This window comes from Rhipicephalus microplus, unplaced genomic scaffold (assembly GCF_043290135.1).
Source record: "Rhipicephalus microplus isolate Deutch F79 unplaced genomic scaffold, USDA_Rmic scaffold_15, whole genome shotgun sequence".
Lineage (NCBI taxonomy): Eukaryota > Metazoa > Arthropoda > Arachnida > Ixodida > Ixodidae > Rhipicephalus > Rhipicephalus microplus.
The window spans coordinates 32,279,865-32,302,386 of NW_027464588.1; positions in this window are offsets into that span (position 1 = coordinate 32,279,865).

A 22,522-nucleotide genomic window follows, 5' to 3' on the forward strand; every position below is an offset into this window, starting at 1 on the left:
TTGACCGCTGCCCTTATGACGTTATTCTAGGCCTGCACTTCTTGTGGAATCACTCTGCTTTTACTGATTTTGCTACCGGTGCCCTTCAGCTAGAACTGCCTCAGGTAGTCGCTGAACACCACACTGCACCGCCGCACCTGTGCTCTCTCCAGGATGTGCGACTGTCACCTCAAGCAGCCACCTACGTCATTTTGACCACACAGCCACAGGTTCCCGATGGTCAATATGTTATCCTTCCTCTCGCCGAGGTCCTCTTGGAGCGCAGCATCGCCATTCCCCATATGCTTGTAACTGTCACTGACAACTGTAACTCGCTCCCACTTCTCAATTTTAGCTTTTGCCCTCAAGTGCTTCCTCGTGGCATGTTCTTGGCCAGCGTGTTCGATGCTAATGAATTCGAAATAGCGGCTCTCACCACCTAGATTGATTTACTTCAGTCTCCTGTAGCTAACAGCATCTGTTCTATGCCGAGTCGTTTCTCGAAGATGATTGCATCCGACCTCAATCCTTCGCAAGCCAATGACATCCATCACCTTCTCGCGTCGCATAACAACATTTTTTATTTTGACGACAGACCTTTAGGGCAAACATCCACCGTTCAGCACCGTATAAACACTGGGAACGCCAGTCCCATTCGCCGACGCCGCTATCGTGTCTCCCACACGGAGCGCAGAGTTATCTAAGCGAAAGTTGACAAAATGCTCAACAAAGGTGTCATAGAACCATCAAGTAGTCCTTGGGTTTCCTCTGTCGTCCTTGTGAAGAAAAATGACGGTACCTGGCGCTTCTGCGTTGACTATCGCCACCTTAACAAGATCACACGAAAAGACGTATACCCGCTACCACGCATCGATGACGCGTTGGGCTGCCTGCACGGCGCTACGTACTTCTCGTCTATTGATCTTCGGTCCGGCTACTGGCAGATTTCTGTCGATGAGATGGACCGCGAGAAGACAGCCTTCATTACACCGAATGGTTTATACCAGTTTAAGGTGATGCCTTTTAGACTATGTAACGCCCCTGCCACATTCGAACGAATGATACACTCTCTTTTGCGTGGTTAGAAGTGGTCTACTTGTTTCTGTTACCTATACGATGTCATAGTCTTTTCATCTACTTTCGATAGCCACCTGATTCGTCTCGCTGCAATTCTCGCAGTCTTCAGACCAGCTGGGCTACAACTAAACTCCAGGAAATGTCAATTCCGCCGCCGTCAGATTACCATTCTGGGCCATCTTGTAAAAGCCGATGGCGTCCAACCAGATCCTGAAAGGATCCGTGCCGTCCGTAGCTTTCTGGTGCCCTGTTGTACATCCGACGTCTGGAGCTTCATCGGCTTATGTTCCCACTTTCGTCGTTTGGTGAAAAACTTCTCCGACGTTGCCAGGCCACTCACAGATTTGCTGAAGAAGGATACCAAATTCTTATGGGGCCCTGAGCAGCCTCAAGCGTTCACCACTCTCATCGGCTGCTTAGCTACGTCCCCCATACTTGCCCACTTTAATCCTCGTGCTGCCAAAGAAATTCGCACCAACGCCAGTGGCCACGGTATTGGCGCAGTTCTCGCTCAGCGGCACCACGGCAGACAGTGCGAGCTTACGCGAGTCACCTGCTTTCTCCCCCTAGGAGGAATTATTCCATCATCGAGAGAGAGTATTTAGCTTTAGTCTGGACCATCGCCAAGTTCCGGCCATATATATATGGTCGCATGTTCTCCGTCGTTACGGACCACCACGCCCTCTGCTGGCTGACTTCTCTGAAAAGCCTGACTGGACGTCTGGGTCGCTGGGCTTTAAGGCTTCGGGAATTTCGATTTAGCGTCAGCTACAAGTCTGACCCTTTGCACAAGGACGCAGACTGTCTTTTTAATCATCTGGTGGACCCTCCTGATCTCGTTGCGACTGACCAGGAGAGCAGCGTGATGGCGTTTACTGATATCAGCGACATGCGCATTGAACAACGACGGGATGAGTCAGTGCGCACTATCATCGATGTCATCCAGTCTGATATATATGACGCTGAATTTCGTATGTTCGTGCTAAATCACGGCATCCTCTACCGCCGCAACGACAGCACTGAAGGCCCTGAGCTTCTGCTTGTCATTCCCCATCATCTACAGCCTGCCATACTTGAACAACTTCACGATGCACCAACAGCGGGACACCTCGGTGTTTCCCGCACATACGACCGCATGCGACGTCTGTTCTCCTGGCCAGGACTGTACCACACCGCGCGTCGATATGTCACCGTTTGTGACTTCTGCCAGCACCGGAAAAGATTTTCTTTGCTGCCAGCTGGACAGCTTCGCCCAATCGAAGTACCCTTTGAACCATTTCATTGCGTGGGACTCGACTTTCTTGGCCCTTTTCCGACGACGACACTGGGAAATAAATGGATCGCTGTCGCCACAGACTACGCGACCCGTTACGTGATAACAAATGTCATGCCAACCAGTCCCGCCACTGACGTCGCAGATTTTCTTCTTTATGACGTCATCTTACACTACGGTGCACCCCGACAGCTGCTTACAGACCGCGGCCGCTCTTTCTTGTCCAGAGTTGGACCTCCTTCGATCGTGTGCCACGGCGCATAAGCTCTCTACCCCCTACCACCCACAAATTAATGGCCTAACTGAATGTCTCAACCGCACGCTCACAGAGATGCTTTCGATGTACGTCTCCGAAGATCATCGTGACTGGGACACCACGTTGACCTATGTGACTTTTGCATATAATTTATCTCGACATGACACCACGGGATACTCACCTTTTTTCTCTTTTGAATGGTCGCGACCCCACGCTGCCCTTTGAAACCACCTTACCTCTCAAGCCATCTGCTTGCGAGTACGCTCGCGAAGCCCTTGATCGGGCTCACATGGCTCGTCAAGTTGCTCGGTCTCGTCATAGCAGGTCACAGGATATGCAAAAAGCCCGCTACGACCACCGGCATCGTAATATAACGTTTCACCCAGGTGACTACGTGCTCCTCTGGTCACCGTGTCACCATGTAGGTCTCTCCGAAAAACTTTTGTCTGGATACGCAGGACCCTACTTAGTCTTACGTCAAGTTAGCGACGTGAACTACGAGATAGCGCCATTGCACTCCAATACGTCACCAAGTTCGTCACTTGTTGACATAGTTCATTATTCGCGCATAAAACTCTAATTCTGTCGCACTTCTTCGGACTCGCGCCGAGATGGTTCTCCAATGCCCGAAGGTCCTGTTATGAAGTAAAGGAAGATGAAGGACAGAATCAGCTGACAGGCGCGCGAGTGTGCCAATCAGCCATTGTGATTCTCGCCTGAGGTTGTTCCTCTGTAATTACGTTTATACAGCAGTCACTGACCCCATAACAATATTAGGAAGAAACACTGAATAACAAAATGGCATCAAATCCATTTCTTGAAAAGAATAAACAATAAAACGACCGACTGACCGACCAACTGCCCGAACGCTGACATATCACCAGGTCAACGCATCTCATTCTCTCCTCGTTTTGAAACCATCTGTTTACACTGACAGCCAGAACTTTAATAGGTCTTGAAAAACGCTACTTCTTTAGAGCAACACCACGGACTGCTCCCACACGAGGACGGAAAGGTCTGACCTCACCACCATGATGTGGGCTCTTCGGACAGCCTGTAGTTGTGGTAACAACTCGGAAATTCATAAGGCCGATCCCCAATACTGTTTCGTAAGCCTATGGCGTCCGGTAACGAGGGGCACCGCCACAGCATTTGTTCAATGTTACTCAAAAGGTACTCTTGAATAAGGCCTAGTTTCTTGCATTTTCAACGCGATGGCCTGATGTCTTGAACACTTTCTGTGCGGAGGAGGGCCTCACTTCCTACTCAACTGCTAGTGTTCAGCCACTTCATTGAATATAAGTAAAGCATCACTAAACACGCCACTGACAATCTGTGGAACTGCATCCTCCCCAGCACGAAGAGTTGGTACATGCGCTCGGGTGAAAGTAGTGCCATTCAGGTTTACGAAGGAGCCCCGCAGAGCTGTAATATGTGCAGGAAAGCAGGTAATGGTATGTGGAGAAAATGTTATACTTTCAAGTTGTTTGCAAGCTTCGGCACAAAAAAACTAGACGCAAGAGCTCTGACCACCGACCTTGGATCTTTGAAAACGTGCGACTTCGTGTCATTCAAAAGGTCAAGAGTCTCTAAGTGACGCAGCGTTGACAAGAGAACCCTCGTGATTGAAGGAGATAACGAAAAACTGGGTGAGAGAACGTACTTAGCGGCCTTCAAGGTGGGGAGCGCGAAGACGTTGAAGCCTGGTCGGTACACTTTCAGCGCGTAGCCACCTTGAACAAGTTGGACGACACGGCCAAACGGGGTCTTGTCTAATATTGTTTTGAGGATGGGGCACTTACGTGGTATCAGAGTCGAGCGGAGCATCAGACCTCGTGTTGCGATTTCTCTTGTAGACGTCTGGAAGCCTACGCCAGCACTGATCACCTCAAACTAGCTGAACGAGCTATTCTTTCCCCCGTCCAGTTGCCAAATGAAACTATGCCTACGTGCGAGGAAGACATGACGAGCCTCTTTCGACAAACCGTCGTAATTGTGGCTGAATACAAGAAGTTGCGCCGCCTGATGCGCGGTGTCAAGGAGCAGCCCTCGATGCCTTGTGCGGAGCCCTCCAAAGGTTCCACACCGAACATCAAGGCGTCTGCAAAGGCAATCTCTGTCAAGGCCAGCGATCAAGCTCACCTTGCGCGATCAACTCAACGACGTCATGAAGCGGTGGCGCTGGTCTGTCTTATGCAATGCACAGCGAGCTCCCTCAGCCCACGAGCCCGATGAAGCAATCGACGCCTTCCAGTCTTGCTAGACTTACCCAATGCGTGGCAACATTACTCGTCCTTGGGTGCAACCCCGAATAGCGGCTCCGTATTTGGTGATCATGACGCAGCCCAGCGGCAGGTCCCCATTGGAGAATTCTGACATCACGGCCAGCGACGCTTCTGGTTGGACGCTGGTGACGCAAAAGATCGACCCGGTGCCTATAAAAAATCCAAGCGGCGCGTCGCCACCAGTTGAATTATGCGTCAGAGAGAATCCCACGTACGCGTCGGAGCAGACATCTCGTTGCTTCAAGTCCCCTTTCGACGTGGCCGGTGTCCTTGGCAGCGCAGAGTTTCCTAGCGCCCTTCGTAACCTCGTCGACGGTGCGCTTCGTAACAGTGAATGGCAGCTGCGGGATCGGCCGGCATCAGCGACATCGATGCGGTGAGTGCTGATGTTTTCCCCTCAGTTCACGAGACTACTCTAGCGCAAATTATAGTAGGTTCGAAAATGGCTGTGTGAAGCATTAGAGTGAGATTTGATGGTTTCAAGCCAAGTCGGAGCACTTTGAATCCAAAGTGAATACGGAGGGTGTAAACACGGCCGAGTTAAAAAATGCTTGCGCGTCTTGCTAGTTGACTTATAGTGGGTACGGCAAGTAGATTCTTAACAGGGGCGAACAGCAAGAGGCTAGTGTGAATGATGGAGAACCTTAAAGTGAAGGAACTCGTCGGAATTGGTGAGGAACTTGGCATTACTTTGGGCCATGCGAAACGAAAGCAAGCGATCCTTGAGATCCTGAAGTATGAAGGAATGTCGGAAGAGAAAGTCGATGAGACCTGGGCGGATATCAAAGCAAGCCGCGAAGAAGCTGAAAGACGAAAAGTTCGCGAACGTCGCGAGCGTAGGGTGGTTGAGAGACAGGAGCGCCTCGAGTTGAAATGAATGGAATTGGCAATCCTACAGTCTTCACAGGTGCCAAGCGTAGGTTCTGCGACGGTTCAGATTTGTGGTCACAGAATTCGGGACCGACTGCCACTGTTCGTAGTCCGCGAGCACATTATCTCGTCAAGTATCTCGTCAAGTTCGAACACGTATGTGAACAAAATGCCTTGGAGCGGTCTCTTTGGGCGCAGAACCTGTTAGCTCTTCTTTCCGGCGAAGTCTCCGACGTGGTAATGTGCTTGTCGAGGGAAGGCTTCGAGAGCTATGACAAAGTTAAGGAAGTGTTTTTGAGACGTTTTAAGTTGTCACCCAAGGTTTTCCAGCAAAAGCTCCGGTACGCAAAAAAAGGGCAATGAGTCACACGTTGACTTCGTGTTTCGTCTAAAAGCCGATTTATTTGAATGGCTCAAAGGCGAAGGTGTTTATGACGACCACGATAAATTGGTAGAATGCATTGCATTGGAGCAATTCTTTCGCTGCATCGAGAAAGATTTCAAGCTTTGGCTGCAGGACAAACGTGGTGAAGTACAGCAAAACAATGCAGCAGAGTTAGCTGAGGAGTATTTTAAAGCCGAAATTAGCATAGCAAGGCAGTGCACGTTGAAAAAGATGCAAGGTAAGAGGGTTTTTCAAAGAAACCTGATCAATGCAAGCCCGCCCAGCACCGTATTCTCAGAAAGTACCCGTCTCTTACGAAGGACACTCTCGGGGAAGGGCAAACGGAAGCGCAGAAATTTGGTGAGGTTCCTAAAGAACGCACTGATGCCACACAGGTGTTTGAATCACGGAAGCCGCTAATCTGCTACAACTGCAAAAAGGAAGGGCATATCACCCTAATACGGAAGCAAAAGTTTGCTTTCGCGACAACCCGAGAATCGGAAAAGAACATGCGGTGAACAGACGCATCTCCAAAACATTATTGTGAATGGGAACAAGTGTCGAGCACTTCGCGACGCAGTGGCAACCATGGACGTTGTCCAGCCTTGGTCGGTGTCTCCAGACGAATTTACACCAGAATACACGTGGATCAGGCAAGTCGCCAATGACCTGAGTGCTTGTTTACCAATCGCTATTGTTGTCATTTTAGGCCCGTTCAGTAAGCTTCGCACAGTGGCGGCTTTGTCTGCCGCGCTTCCCGATCATTTTTCGTATCTTTTTTAACAACTCTGAGCGGCTTCCCAAAGAGCAGGGTAAATCGTTCTTCTCCAACTTAGGGTACATGGCCCCCACGTGGTCGCAAGCGCGGAAGCTTTTGCAGGAACTTGGTCTTGTCCAATGTGGTCAAACACCACCTGCAAAAGCTGCTGATCTGCGTGACCTTGGCGGCGAGTCGACGTAACCTCAGGCCGCAAATTCTCCGTGTGAGTCGATTGAGCAGTCACTCGAGCGGCCCGTCACCAAAGCGACTGGCGCGGTCTCTGCCAGTGAAGGAGACGACATGGTGCCATTGAATCAGAGCGAGAGGGGTGCAACGCTCTCACCTGTAGCGAAAGTTGCAGTGAGCTGTCGAGGGTTGATCGACAAACGCTCATTCGAGAGCAGCGTGAGGACCTCTCGATTAAAGCGCTCATGAAAAGCGTAAACTTTAGAGAACGCAAAATGAATGTTTCTTTTTTTGAGATGGCAGGGCTCCTGTATTATGGCTATACAAATCTGCAACGACACAAGTATGAGCAGCTCTTGGTACCGCATACGTATCGTCGCCTAAAAGTGGCCGGTTACTGAGGTGGAGCATGATACTCCGACAGCAGCCCTTATAGGTTCGCTGAACAAGAAAGGAAAGCTAAATGCTAATGCAGACACATTGAGCCGTGCGTTTTAGTTCGTACCTTCTCCACCCTTCGGTCTTTCGCTGGCAATTTGTGGCAAAATTTTGTTCTCATCACGGCCTCAGCTTAGAGCTCTCATCCAGAGTGATCTCAAGGGACCAACTTTATGTTGCATTCTATTTCATTACGTTGTTGTACGTGTAAACATTTGAGCTCATTTTAAGAGTCTTATGTCCCCCATGTGCCTCTTGACGTAGAGGGTACGAAATTCCGATAGACAGGTGGCTTGGTAATTGTTGTACTATACTTTGTCTGGTGTTCTGCTGGGTAATCGAAGGCACTTGCTTGTCTCGTGTTTGTCTGTTGTCGAACCATTCTTGACAAGTTACAGAACCATCGACAAGTGCTGAAACCAAAAATCGTCAGAAGAGACGAGTGAAGCTGGCCGATAAGTTGTGGCGAAAAGCCAGTGGAGCTGGGATGCGTCCTCAAGAATAGGATGTGTTCACGGAACTGAGCCTAGAGCTACGTTCTCCCCATGGCCTTGGAGGCAAACCTGGAGAGACCTGGCGAACGAGCGCGCCCTACATCCGAGCCACGTGGAAGCAGCTCGTCTTTCCGGCGCATTGTCTAGAAGCGGGGGTGCTGTTAAACCTGGGAGTCCACACCGAACGTCAATGCCTTTGCAAAGGCAATCCGTGTCAAGGCCAGTGATCGAGCCCACCTTACGCGCTCAACTCGATGGTTTGTCGGTAGGGAACCGATTTTTAGTCACAAATCATTGTTAGCATTTTTTAAAGAAATTCATAGTTTTCATATCATATACCCGGGAATCCCGTAGCATGACCTCTCCAGAGAGGTTTTTGCTGCGGTGATTACACAAGAAAGCACGTGCCTCACGGCCCTTGGACCCAAGGGTATGAACGTGTGAGGCACTTGTGCTAATGCCATACATATCCACCATCGTCTTTTATTATCACCAACTTTTGTCATCTATTCACACCACACACACATTTCACGGCATGGTCATGATTTAATACTTGTATGTTTTTGCCCGCCCTACCGAGAGGATTTTTATGGCCCTTATACAGCCGCTAATCACAATCATCATCCACATTCCATGTCCCATGAATTGGCGCTCTTTGGCCATCAAATGGCCCTTGCGCCTAAAAACACCATATATCATCAGCGATCAACTCGATGACGTCGTCAAGCGGCGGCGCCGGTCTGTCTCACGCAACGCACAGCGAGCTCCCTCAGCCCGTGAGCTCGATGAAGCAATCGGCGTCTTTCAGTCTGGTGAGGCTTACGCAATGCGTGGCAACATCACTCGTCTTTGGGTGCAACCCCGTGCAGCGGCTCCGGATTTGATCATCATGACGAGGGCCAGCAGTGGGTCGCCATTGGAGGATTCTGACATGTGGCGCCTTCGAGACTGCGTTGGCATCACACCTTCGTAACACCGCGGAGTTCCTGTCCATGACCGTGATGATGGAAAAATTGTTTACAGCAGCAATCCAACTGGCATGAGAGGCAACTCAATGGCATGTCTGCGGCGGACACTTTCGCCTCAACTGCAACTAATAGTGGCTGCCGGCTGGTCCCATTTGCTCTGTAGCCAGTAACGTGGTTTTTCAGTGCGCGAGAAGTTAGAAAATACCAGCATGACGCCTAACACAGACGAGCTGCACAAGGCCTTTCGGAGCACGTTGACTCCTGATAATGCTCTGCCAGCTCCTATTGAACACCGCCGTGAGACGATGTACACGGAAGCACTAAAGCACCCTGCTGCCTGTCCACCGATATTCGATCGTGTTCGCCCTACCATGTCGCTCCAGATGGCGCAGCCTATACTACACAGTGGTGATAGGTGCCCGTCACCGCCCTTTGTTTGAGCGCTTATTTGTTGGAGACGCCAGATGCCTACATCGACAATAGACGCACGTCGACTCGGAAGTCAGATGTTTGGCGTACACGCAACCACCGACACTTGTGCTTTCACTGTGGTGAAGCGGATAAGTGATCGCCTACACCGCCAATTCCCATGCCACTTCTTTGGGCTTCGCGGTTTCTCTGCGTTTTCACCGCGAGCCAGATATGACCAGCAACTCCCGAATGAAAACTAACTGTCTCTGGCAGTGCGCTTCGTTACGGGGCCCAAGTCGGCTCTCAGAATAAGATTGGGACTCTGCCTTACGAAGTTCAGAGTTGCTACCACAGCTATGGGCTGTCCAGAGAGCCCACGATGCGGCGGCGAGGCTGGGCCTTCCCGTTCCTACGTGAGAGCGGCCCGTGACGTTGCTTTAAAGGAGCAGTGTTTCTCAGGACCCATTAAAGTTATTTCTCTGTCTGTCTGTCTCTCGGCAGCAGAACCCTTAACGCGTCTGTATAAAAGAACGCGAAGCAATACGTACGGCACACTGAGAAATGTTTGACGATGACATCATCGAACACTCTAGAAGCTATGGTCGTCTCCGTTCATTCTTGTCAAAAGGAAAGACGGTACACTGCCTTTCTGTGTCAGCTACTGAAAGCTTAGCAACGTGACTGAGACGACGTCTACCCGTTGTCACGTATCGACGACTCTTCAAACAGACTTCGTCATGGCCACTATTTCACTTCGCTCGATAAAAACCGGGTACTGGCAAATGGGAGTCGATGAGCGAGGCCACAAGAGGGCAGCCTTTGTAACTCCAGTTGTCCTATACCAATTTGAAGTGCTTTTTTTGCTTGTGTTCAGCGCCGACCACTTTCCAGCGAAATATTGACACTGTCCTTATAGCAATGAAGTGACAGACTTGTCTTGTGTATATTCGCGATGTGGTGGTCTTCTTTGCAACGTTCGAGCAACTTCTTCACCGTTTGCAGAATTTGCTGGGAGCTATCTGACCCCTCACATCACGCTCAACTCGGAGAAGTGTGACTTCGGTTATGGGGAGCTCAAGCTTTTTGGGCATGTTGTTAGCGTTACTGACGTGCGACCCGAGCCAGACAAGCTTGCAGCGGTAGCCAAAACACCGTCTCCTGTCGATGAGAATGCCGTTCAATGCTTTCTTGGTTTGTGCACCAGTTATCGTCGATTTGTTCAAGGCTTTTCGCAGATAGCGGAACCTCTGACTGGACTCACAAGGCATGACACGTCATTTGTCTGGGAGGATGAGCAACAGGCGACTTTTGCGTATCTATGACAGAGCATGCGATCAGCCCCCGTTCTCGCTCATTTCGCCGAAGGTGCTGACACGAAGGTGCATACCAACGCCACCAAAATTGGTCGCGGCACAGTTATCGTTCAGCACCAGTGTGGAGTGGAAATAGTCATTACTTACGCCAGCCACTCACTATACCCTACCGATGTGAATTATTCTACTATGTAGAAAGAGTGCCTCGAAATCGTGTGGGCAATTGCGAAGTTTCACCCCTACGTTGATGGTCGCCCCTTGAAAGTAGTGACGGAACACCATGCCCTCTGTTGGCCGGAAAGAACGTGCGACCCTTCAAAATGACTGGCATGGTACAGCTTGTCGCTACATTAATTTGACGTGACCATCGTTTTCAAGTCCGGCAGCAGGTATGAAGACGACGACACAGTTTTACGCGCACCCCTTCATCTTGTCAGTCAAGAAAAAGAGGAAGACAAAGCTTCGGCCCGGTGACCGACTATCGGCAACCTGGACTTGCTGTTAGTGGGCTCGTCTGCAGGAGGTTGCCCTGTACCTGCGGACACCACTCGTACAGGCAAGTTTGTCCCCGTTTTAGGGGTTTCAGAGATTTTCCTATCAAACCCGCGGTGGCAAGGCTAGGCCTATCTCCTAGGCTAATACGCCGGGCGTCCGGCTTGCGCCTAATGATCTTGGGCCTTGTTAGGTTGAAGATGGAATACTACGTCGAAGGAGAGACTATAACGCCCAAAGATTTTGAAGCGGGAGAGTGGGCTCCAGTGCGTAGGACACAGGACTAATTTAAGAAGACCCTTCATTGCGACAACGCCAAGAGTAAGCCTTGCGAGATGCAGGCCGGCAGCTACAGGCGCAAGACGCACGGAGCGCAGGAAGTCAAGCGGGGGAAATCGCCTGTGTGAAAGAAACGCGGACCTTTTCTCAAGATTCCAGCCACGGATTTCGAGGTTGTGTACAGGCCCCAGCACTGGGACTTGAGTGTCGTGGCAGCGAGAGGTTTCGGATGTGCGCTGAGAGCAGCACTACGTCTAACGAGTGCAATGGCCGCAAAAAAAGACCCTGTGTGGTTTAATGACACAAACAACACGCGAACAGTGAGCACACCGTGTATGAATCGCAGTGGGGCATATGCAACTGTGAAGACGCCCAAGATAGGAAATCGTAACCTGCTGGTTTCGGTGTTCGTGGCGCCATTGGAGAACTCGGTGCGAGAAGTAATTTACAATGCTTATGATGCATGCCGAGTGGAAGAAGTTCTGGTGGGATTTCTGAAGAAGAATGAAGGCATAGATATTCTGGACGCAAGACGTCTGGGAAAGTCGAAGGCGATTCAGATTACGTTCGGGGTAAAACGCATACCCCGGCAAGTTACTTACCGGAACTGTCTGTACGCTGTGATCCCGTATAGAAATATATTCGATACCTGCTACAACTGCAAACGAGATGGACATCGAGCGGACGTTTGCTATAGTCCGAAGAGTAACCTATGTCACCTTCGCGGGAAGAACCCATTTGCCCCGTCAGAAGAAGAGCCACTCACGTGCACGCCGGACTGCATCGTGTGCCATGGTGCGCTTCACACAGAAAGCCAGAACTGCAAACTTCGCCTGGCTCGCAAACCCCCGACAGGCCGGCAGCAGAGCATTGGAAGAGAGATCAAAGCTGGCAACAATGAGCGGTCCTCGAGGGCCACGGAGCGGTCATCGAGGGAAGGCACAAGCAAAAGCAGGAACCGGTCGAGTGCCTTCCCACCATTACCAGGGCGCGGAGGCGACAAAGATCGCACACGACTATCTATCCCAACAGCTACGTAGGCGACAGCTACAAAAAGGTGAGCTTGTCAGTCACGGCCTCACAGAACGAAACTGCTCGAGAGAGGGAGTTAGTAGTGCTCGTTCAGAGGCAGGGAAACTTGATTAAAAGAATGGAGAATAGAATTGCAAAGATGGAACGCGCACTTAAAAACGACCAAGGGCAAGGGACACAGGCGTTAGCAGTGCAAGGCCTACAGAAAGTGACGCAAGAGGCGTCTGCTCGCGTACAGGAGAGTGCACCTATGGAAGTGGAGAATCGGGGGACAGTGAAGAGACCACTGCCGACGGATGAGGAAGCTAACGCGAAACGATTAGCCGGAACGTCATTAGTACGCATGCCACAGCTTGTTGATAAGGTCACTAGTCTTAAGTCGGATGTGACTACCCTTGTGGATAGAGTAGGCAAACAAGGGGAAAGACGAGATAGCTTAGAGGCTCGAGTCAAAAAAATCGAAGCCACGTTAGACACAATAGAGGAGCGTCTCGGCATGCTTTCCAGTAAATTTAGGGCTTTCCGAACCCAGGTCATGGGCATGTTTCAGTAGCTTCATACTCGATTGGAGGCAAGACTGCCTCCCGTGGGTGGCCAAGCGCAATTAGTCAACTTGGTGCCTCATCATGGTGCCTCGCCAGCAAATTGAGGTTTGGCAGTGGAACATTAGAGGCTTTCGTCACAAGCGGGATACCCTGCAGTTGTACGTACAAAACTTGGATAGTAAACCGCACATAATAGCCTTACAAGAGGCTAGTGGTTTTGTAAAAGTACCTAGATTTAAGGCATTTACAGCAACAAGGATTGATTCATCGGGCGTATCACGCGTCTTCGCAGCCATGCTAGTCCACCGCAACATCAGTGTCATTCAGCACTCCGTACATAGCAGCAGGGAAGACTACGTCCTGCTAGAGATTTTGCATAAACGAAAGTATGAGAGGAGTCTGTTTTACCTAATGTGTTTCGCTCTTCAAAAGCAATCCTCCAACGGATTGGGCTTGCCACAACTCCTGATTCAAACCCAGCGGCTAGCAGCACATGATCAGCTTATAGTGGTCGGAGACTTCAATGCGCCTCACCGGGAGTGCGGTTATATTCAAGCCAGCCCAAAGGGCGATCGGCTTTGGCAAGATGCCCGGGATCTGCGATAGACGCTTTTAAACACTCCGCAGGATCATACGAGAATAGGCAACAGAATAAACATAACTACGTCTCCATACCTTACGTTTTTTAGAGGTATCAGTAATGCACAGTGGAATAACACACGACAAGCACTAGGAAGTGCTCACTATATCCTTTTCACGACGTTTAGCGCTGCGAAGCATAGAGACAAAATGAAGGGGCGTAGAATTACGGATTGGAACAGCTTTAGGAAAAACAGAGCAGGCACTGTGAATTGGAAAAGTACAGCCCTGGACGCATCGGCAGAGGCGTTCAAGGAGGATGTAAAGAATACCACGGTAAAAGGGCCAATCAAGCAGTAGGAGTTTACGGTGGACTCTAAACTATTACACATGTGGGAAGCGCACGCAAGTCTCTTAAGAAGGCGGTAGAAGCAAAAACATAATGTCGTCTTTCGTAGAAGGACTGACAAGTTAGAATGTAAAATTGAAAATTATACACTTGAGTTGCAAGCCAAGCAGTGAGGCCAGATTTGTGATCGCATCAATGAACAGTTTGGATGCAAAAAGACATCGCAGCAATTCAGGCATCTTTTGGATCCGGTAGCAACCAAGTCGGTGCAACAGGGACAATTGACTCGATTAATGCATCAATATGAAGGCACAATCGGAGATGCTGACATAAAAAGGGCACCGCTAAAACTCGGGAAAAAAGATGGACAGTAGAGACAGAGCGCTGACTAACAACTGAAAATTTATTGCCATCTCCTGTAGATATATATGTGCCTAAAATGTGATGGAGAGGTAGTTTAAAAGCAAGAAAAGAAGGCTGGTTTTAACCAGCGATAAAAACTGCAAACAATAAAATCTTCAAAGAAACTCGCGCAAGCGTGATGAGTGAAATGCATGAGGTCATGAAAAGCAAATGTCACGGAAAATCAAAGAAACCCTCTCAGATAACTAATTTCAGCGTCAGACAAGGATACGGAAGGCCTGCTGACGCACTTGTCACCTGCTTCATGAATGAAGAAAGCCTCAACAATCTCGCGCTCTATCTTATTATTCTGTGCCACATAAAGGACTGCTGCAGGCTTTTCGAGATAGGGTTCAGGAATATGGTGAACTTCAGTTCTCAGGTGAAGCAGGTGTTTCTGTTGATGACTTTGTAAGACTCTTAGAGTTCTATTTGTCTTCTACAGCTGTGAATTTTGATGATAAGTTTTATATTCAAAGAAAGGGCATATGCATTGGTTCAGCTGTGGCTCTTGTGTTGTTTGATCTTTATAGTCGGTCGTTAGTTGCCGCATTCAGGATAAATTGCAAGTGTCACAGGTTGTCAAGATCTTTCAGTATGTGACTGATTTTCTAGTAATTTTGAATGATGTTGATGACCTTGAAATAGTCATCCATGACGTTTTGCATGTGTTTCAGAGTGAAAGTCAGGGCCTGAAATTTACGCATGAAAAGCCTGGTAAGCAAGCGTTGCAATTTCTTGACATTGGCTTGCTTTTCGGCGATAATCACATCTGTTGGAAGTATAATCCCAGATCCAAGAAACACTTGTTACGTTTGACAGCGCCCGTTCGAAGCTTGTTAAGTGAAGAGAGAGAGAGTGAGTGAGAAAGGAAAGGCCGGGAGGTTAACCAGATATTGGCATCTGCTTTGCTACCCAGCGCTGGGGGTGGGGAAGTAGGGGCAAGAAAGAGGGGTTAGAGAGAGCAAAAAAACGCACGCGCACTCATAAAAAAACAAAACGAAAACACACACTGGAAGGGCGTCCCAGCTACAACCGTTCAGCAAGGCCGGTCAATCGCAAAAAGTGCAGCAGCGCTTTCAGGGCCCTCTTCTGTGAAGTCGCATCCTGACGATACTGCAGAATTTCCTGCTCCGACAGAGGCTGATCATCTAATTTGTTGAGTTCCCTGCGAAGGCATAGTCGCCACCTACTATACGCTAGGCACTCACAAAGAACATGTTGAATGGTTTCCTGCTTGCCACAGTGGCCACAGGCTGCGGTGTCGGCCATCCCAATGCGGAAAGCGTAGGCGTTGGTAAATGCAACGCCCAACCACAGCCTACATAACAGGGTCTGGTCTGCTCGGCGAAGCCTCGACGGGACTTGAAGAATTAGCGTAGGATCAAGCGAGTACAGTCGGGCATGCTTGATGTGCGGCTGATTCCATTGCGATGTGGTTTGCCGGCGAGCAAGTCTGCGGAGCTCTCGTGCAGCATCCGTCCTAGAAAGTGGTAGTCGCAGTTTATGATTTTCTGTGTGGGAAGCGAAGCATTGCAGTGAACTAACTGTCTGCATTCAGCCCTGTATAGGTTGTGTGTACATGTAATTTCATCTAGCTTTAATGCACAGGTTACCAGATTGAAGCAGGCGGGTTACCCTCCTAAATTTATTTCTGCGGTGTGTGAGACCCGGCTATGGAACATGAAACGCGATATAACAAAACAAACAGATGGTAGAAAAAAGAAGCATGTGCAAGTTATTCCATATGTTCAAAAATTCTCGCATAACTTGAAGAGAATTGCATCGAAGCATGATGTGCAAGTTGTACTGTCCGCGCCTACAAACTCTCGAGGTTATGTGGCATGACCTACAGAGGAAAACACCCTGGGTGCACAACCAAACACAGAAAGAGGTTCACAGATTGTATTTTCAATGTAGTTTATAGGTTTGTTTTAAGTTGTGGGCTTGAGTGCATTGGTCAAACTTACCGGTGAGGCCAGTTTGATGAGAGGCGAAGGAACATGACTATAATGTACGCAATACGACCAGTGGTTTTCTGGCTGACCATTGCAGGCGTTGTGGCTGCTCTCCTGACTTTCGTAGTATTCGGGTTTTTAAAATGGGGAGGGATAAGATAGAGCGCGAGATTGTTGAGGCTTTCTTCATTCATGAAGCAGGCTACAAGTGCGTGAGCAGGCTTTTATATCCTTGTCTGACGCTGAAATTAGTTACCTTAGAGGTTTTCTTTGATTTTCCGTGTAATTTGCTTTTCATGACCTCATGCATTTCACTCATCACGCTTGCGCGATTTCTTTTGAATATATTATCGTTTGCAGTTTTATCGCTGGTTAAAACCAGCCTTCTTTTTTGGCTTCTAAACCTCCTCTCCATCACATTTTAGGCACATATATATGAACAGGAGATAGCAATATATTTTCAGTTGTTAGTCAGCGTTCTGTCTTTACTGTCCTTTTTTTCCCGAGTTTTTGCGCTGCCCCTTCTATGTGAGCACTATGAACCAACTAGCCCAAACCAAAGTACTTCACAATCGGAGAGTTTATACAGGAACTCCGGAATCGGTACATAACTGATGGAGTAGACGGTTGCTTATCACACTACTCGGTGGTGGAAAACTCGGAACTAGATGAAGAGTTTACAATTGCGAAAGTGGAGTTTGCCATGGAGCAGCTGCGTACTACGTATGCTGCAGGCTCGGATGGGGTCACAAGTAAAATGCTGAGAAACCTAGATTTCAAATTAGTTGGGGCGATCACTGACTTGATAAATGAGTATTGGGTGGCGGGGAAGATCCAAGCAGAATGGAAGAATGCTAGGATATTTATTCTTAAACCAGGCAAGAAACTCTGCTTGGAAAACCTGCGCCCCATATCGCTGACATTATGCGTGGGCAAATTGATAGAGCACGTGGTTCTCAACAGCCTTCAGGGTTATGCTGAGGACAAGGCGATCTTTCTCCCGACTATGATAGGTTTCAGGGCCAACTTGCCCACGCAGGATGTCATGATACAGTTGAAACACGATGTAGTCAACCCCGGGCATGGCATGGGCACCAAAGCTGTATTGGGGCTTGACCTGAATAAAGCTTTCGACAATGTTACGATGTTTTGTATGTGGCAATAAAAAATAACCTGTAGAAATTTGGCCCAGAGGCCAGAACATTCTCGTACGTCAGATCATTCTTCAAGGGCCAAACAGGATAAATTTTAATAGGAGATATCAGATCAGATTCCTTCGCGTTGGGAGGCAAAGGGACGCCACAGGGTTCAGTTTTGATGCCGTTCCTCTTTAACCTTCCCTAAATAAATACCACCGAAGCTCGAGGAGATAGCGGGACTCGAACAAAAATTTGTGGGGATGATATTACTCTATAGGCAACCAGGCGCAGTGACGCGCATCTGGAAAAAACACTACTACAGGCAGTTAATATTGTCGAAGAGTTGGCAAGGGAGGTGGGACTTTCATGTTCTTTGCCCAAGTTCGAGCTCTTTATGGTTAAGGACAAACCCAGAGGGCTACAAGCAAGACACCACGTTCCGACACCACCGTTAGAGGTAAAAGTAGAGGGTAGGCTAGTAGCTGGAGTTCAAACAGATAGAATTCTTGGCCTATATCTGCAAACTAACAGGAAGAATAGAGTGGCCCTTGAAAAACTTAAGACCATGGTCAATGCTACTGTCAGGCTAATCAAGAGAATCGCTAACCATAACAGCGGGGTTGAAGAAAAAGAACTCTGTAAGCTAGTACAGGCGATGGTGCTCAGCAGGATTACTTACGCGACACCTTATTGAAGTTGGATGCTGCAGAAATAGGCAATGTTGAGGCTATGATCCGGCAAGCTTGCAAGGTAGCCCGTGGGTTGCCTAACAACGCGCCTACAGAAAGGCTGTTAAAACTAGGGGTGCACACAACACCCTGGACGAATAATGGGAGGTGCATCTGGGGATGCATCACGCTAGGCTTTCTACAACCAAAGCGGGCAGGATCATAATGGAAAGGGTTGGCATTGGAGCTGAGGCTCCTACTGGGGACACTAAAATTCAGATGCGGCGAGAGTTACATAAGGCCCTGTACATAAAACCTTTGTCCGAAAACATGCATTCGATTCACCATACGCAGCGCCAGAAGGCAAGAGCCAGAGCTTTACACGTGCAGTACGGCGAGTACAAAGCGGCAGTCTATACAGATGTCGCGGAATATAAGGACAAAGACGCTTTTGTGATTGTCGTGGTGGACAGGCGGGGATGCTTGGTCGCCTCTAGATCGGTGAAAACCTGCTCCTCAGAAACTACAGAAGAAGCGGCAATAGCGCTAGCTATAAATAATTCGCAGTCGGACTTGATTCTCAGTGATTCAAAGACAACCATCCGAAATCTGGCGAGGGGCAGAATACCGGCGACCGCCGCACGATTTCTGCACGGGGCCATGGGTCGAGAAATTTGAGAAATAGAAATTGTCTGGGTCCCAGCACACTCTGGGAACCCTTGGAAAGAGGTGGCTCACCTGAATGCTGAAGGTTTCGTCAGCCGGGTAGGTGAGCCACCCATTCCGGGGAGGTCCGCAAGAGATGGGCTGGTGTCCTTTCACGACATAACAAATCATTATAAACTATAGCGGAGGTTTTATCCCCCCCGCACAAGCGCTTGGCTAAGAAGCAGGAATGCGTGTGGAGAAAACTGCTCACTTGATCTTTTCCCAACCCTTATGTGTTGAACGAAATATATCCGCAGGAGATAAAGCCACACTGCAAATGGTGCCAGGCTGTGGCAACATATGATCACATAGTTTGTGAATGTAGCATAGCACCGCCGCCGGTGGATATTATGCGTGATCCCTCTCAAGAGCACTGGGAGGCCGTGTTGACCAGCTCAGACCCAGTCGCCCAGTTGAGGGTCGTGGAGTGCGCCACGCCAACCTTCGGTTGATGTCCATCTAACACGGAATCATCCGCAGTTGCTTTTGGACGAAATAAAGTTTTACCATCCATCTATTATAAGACTGGAACAGACGGCAGCGAGACTACGCAGATATTCGACCAATCATCAGTCGTTTTTAGGACCAGGACGCACTCATACCTATCATATGTCCCGCTCGATGACGTCGTTCTGCCTGTGAGACAGCTTGCTGTACAAGAAGAACGCGCATTGGAACGACCATGCTTTTCCCTGGTGGTTCCTCGAGACATGCGAGACGCCATCCTCTTCGATTTCTATGAAGAACCTGCAGCTGGTCACCTGGGCTACTCACGGACACTTGCCAGAGTGAAAGAAAGGTACTACTGGCCCGGAGTTTCGGTAAGCGTCAAACAATATGTAAGGGACTGTTGGGAATCCTAGCACTGAAAGCAACCATCTGTTAAGCCAGCTGACTTCAGCTAATGAAGCACCTCCCACGCCGTTCAACCAAATAGGCATTCACATTCTCGAGCCATTTTCCTGGAGTGTGAACGGCGACTAACTGGTGACCTTCGCAGCCGACTATTGAACATGCTACGCAGAGACGCCCGTGATCTGACGAGCCACAGCTTCAGAGGTAGCACACATTTTTATGCACCACGTCCTGTTACGTCGCGGTGCTCCCTCCAGTAAAATACCAGACACAGGGGCAATATTCACTGCGCAGCTTATGGACGAATTTTCCGAACTGATGAACACCAGACACCGAAAGACTTCTGCGTACAGCCCGCAAACCAACAGACTTACCGAGTGACTGAATACGACCTTCGCCGACATGATCGCCATATGAATCGACGTAATGCACAAAACCAGATCTCGCCCTACGTGATTTTCGCGTGTAACGCCGCCGTGCAAGGCGACGTGATTCACGCCATTTCTGCTTCTGTGCGGCCGCGAAGTGCAGACCCTGCTGGGCTCCATCCTACCTTGTATAGACGGCGACAATTTTGCAACTGATGCCAAGTTATTTGCGGAACGTGCCGAAGAAGATCAACAGCTTGCACGACTGCACATTGGCCAGCTGCAGCAGGTAGACGCACGACGCTATACTACCCGCCACAGAGAAGTCTTATGGCCTTAGTGAAAAGTTACTGAACCGGTATTTTGGCCGATATAAAGTGCTACTCCACGTCAGTGGCGTAACTACGAAGTGGTTCTGGACTTGTCTCCTTGAGACACGAAGTATGGCGTCATTGTCAGAAACGCGTCAAATTCCCGTGCAATATTTAAAGTCACGCAGTGTTCCATTCTTTAAATTAGCTAGAATGTATATGTTATTTTCCGCAAGTCTCACTAAATATAGGTAATGAGTTTACAAATGAATATTTATTTATTATGCGACGACACTGCTCCAGCAATTGCATAAAAAGAATTTACTAGCCCCGAAATGCATGCTAAGTTTTTTTGTTGTTGTTGTATTAGTTTCAAGAGGGGAATGAAATACTTTTCACGTCGGTCCTAAACCTCGGGACGCCGAAAGATTGTCGAACACAAAAGTGTGTCTAGCAAAGTGATTCTCTGGAGCAATATGGAAGCCAATGACAATAAATCATGTCTAGCTATGCACTCAGGTAGCCCGCAGGACCTGCAGGAATATGCACAACGAGTTTCAAGTCATTTGAAAAAACAGGCGGTGTGTGCCGCCTCCATTAATTTAGCATCCACAAATGTGAACGCCCTGAGTGAAAGGGTTAACACCGCAGGCACGGACCAGGAAACGACCGTGGCCGGACGTTGTTCAAGTTTTGCGCATGAAACTATTCATTCACGACGTTCGTACCTTTGTGTACAATTTACCGGTCTTTGTGCTTACTATACATATTTGTACACTTGCTTGTTCGTTCATAGATTTGTTCTATACTGTCTCACACTTTAGTTTTTTCTCTTTATCTTGATTTCTAATTTCCTCTTTACGTGCCTGTCGTATAGCATTGGGGGACAGGGTGCGCTTTGTTTATTTTTCTTTTTTGTGTGTGTATTTCTTCGGGAAGGGGGTGATGCTACCCGCCCTTATTGCGTCGAAGGCAAGAGCAGCTGTAGTCCTGAAGGATGATGATTTCGTTCTTCTCCGCTGGAGAGCCAGCTGCGATGAACGGATTGTCCAAGAGCTAGTGTACAACACCCCCCGTACTTCTTAACTCTCATAAAAGTATATCAAAACGCCGGAATAATTCATTTTAAGTATGCAATGAAAATACAATAAAAAAGGCTCACCTCAGTGATGCATTGTGGCGTGGAACCAGTGTTCTTACCAGTCCTGTTTCCAGCTGTAAATTATACATGATCGTTTTAAGAAAAAATGTGGTCTGTCATTCATAAAATTCGTCTTAAAACTTCTCAAGTTTGGAAACCACAAATTGTTGACTACTACTACCACTACTACTACATACATCGCAGACGCATGACCCAGGCTTAAGGGCCGATGCTTAAGGAGCCTCGGTCGTAAAAAAGGGGGAGGGGGTAGAGTGAACGCAGGTATACACCTTGCGTCAGAAAGCGGGTGTCGGTGAGCTCTGTCGCCGGGGCGCAGTGTACTTTTGGGCAATGCGAAAAGATAGTCCCTTCTACCAGCTCACTAGCTGAGCCTTCTCGTTGGTCTAATAAAGGGCGCCCTATTCGAAAGCAAAAACAAAATTGTTGGGTGGAATTAGCAAATTCCGGTCGAGGAACCACTTAGGAGATTAGAAAAAAAGGTTGGATCAAAACACGAAAGAAGCGGGGGCGGGGGCAGGGGGCTCTATTTAGTATGGGGCGACAAAATCTACGCAGCTCTTAACGCACCCTGCACCTCACTATCTTCTCGCTCGACATGACACGGCTGCACAATGCGCGCGACAATCAGATAAGCCACAGCACCGATAATCATCCGAGGCATACGTCACCGGTGGCGCTTACAAAACTGGGCTTTAAGCTCGCATGAAGAATCATTGCTTATATAAGAGCCCAAGCGCAATGTCTGTATGTTCGCCTTGTTGCTGCTAACAAGTAATAAACGTTTTTAGGTTTCATGTTTTGGATACTACGTTCTTTCTAGTCCACATCCAACATCTGGTGACCCGGAAAACGAACTTACTGCACCGCCATCGCCAACCAAGAAGCCCCCGCTGCTGTTCTCCGAAAGATACAACTGCAAAAGCAACTCCACGCCTAACAAGGCCGCGCTTCGACCAGGCCGCACAAAGCTCTGCTTCAGC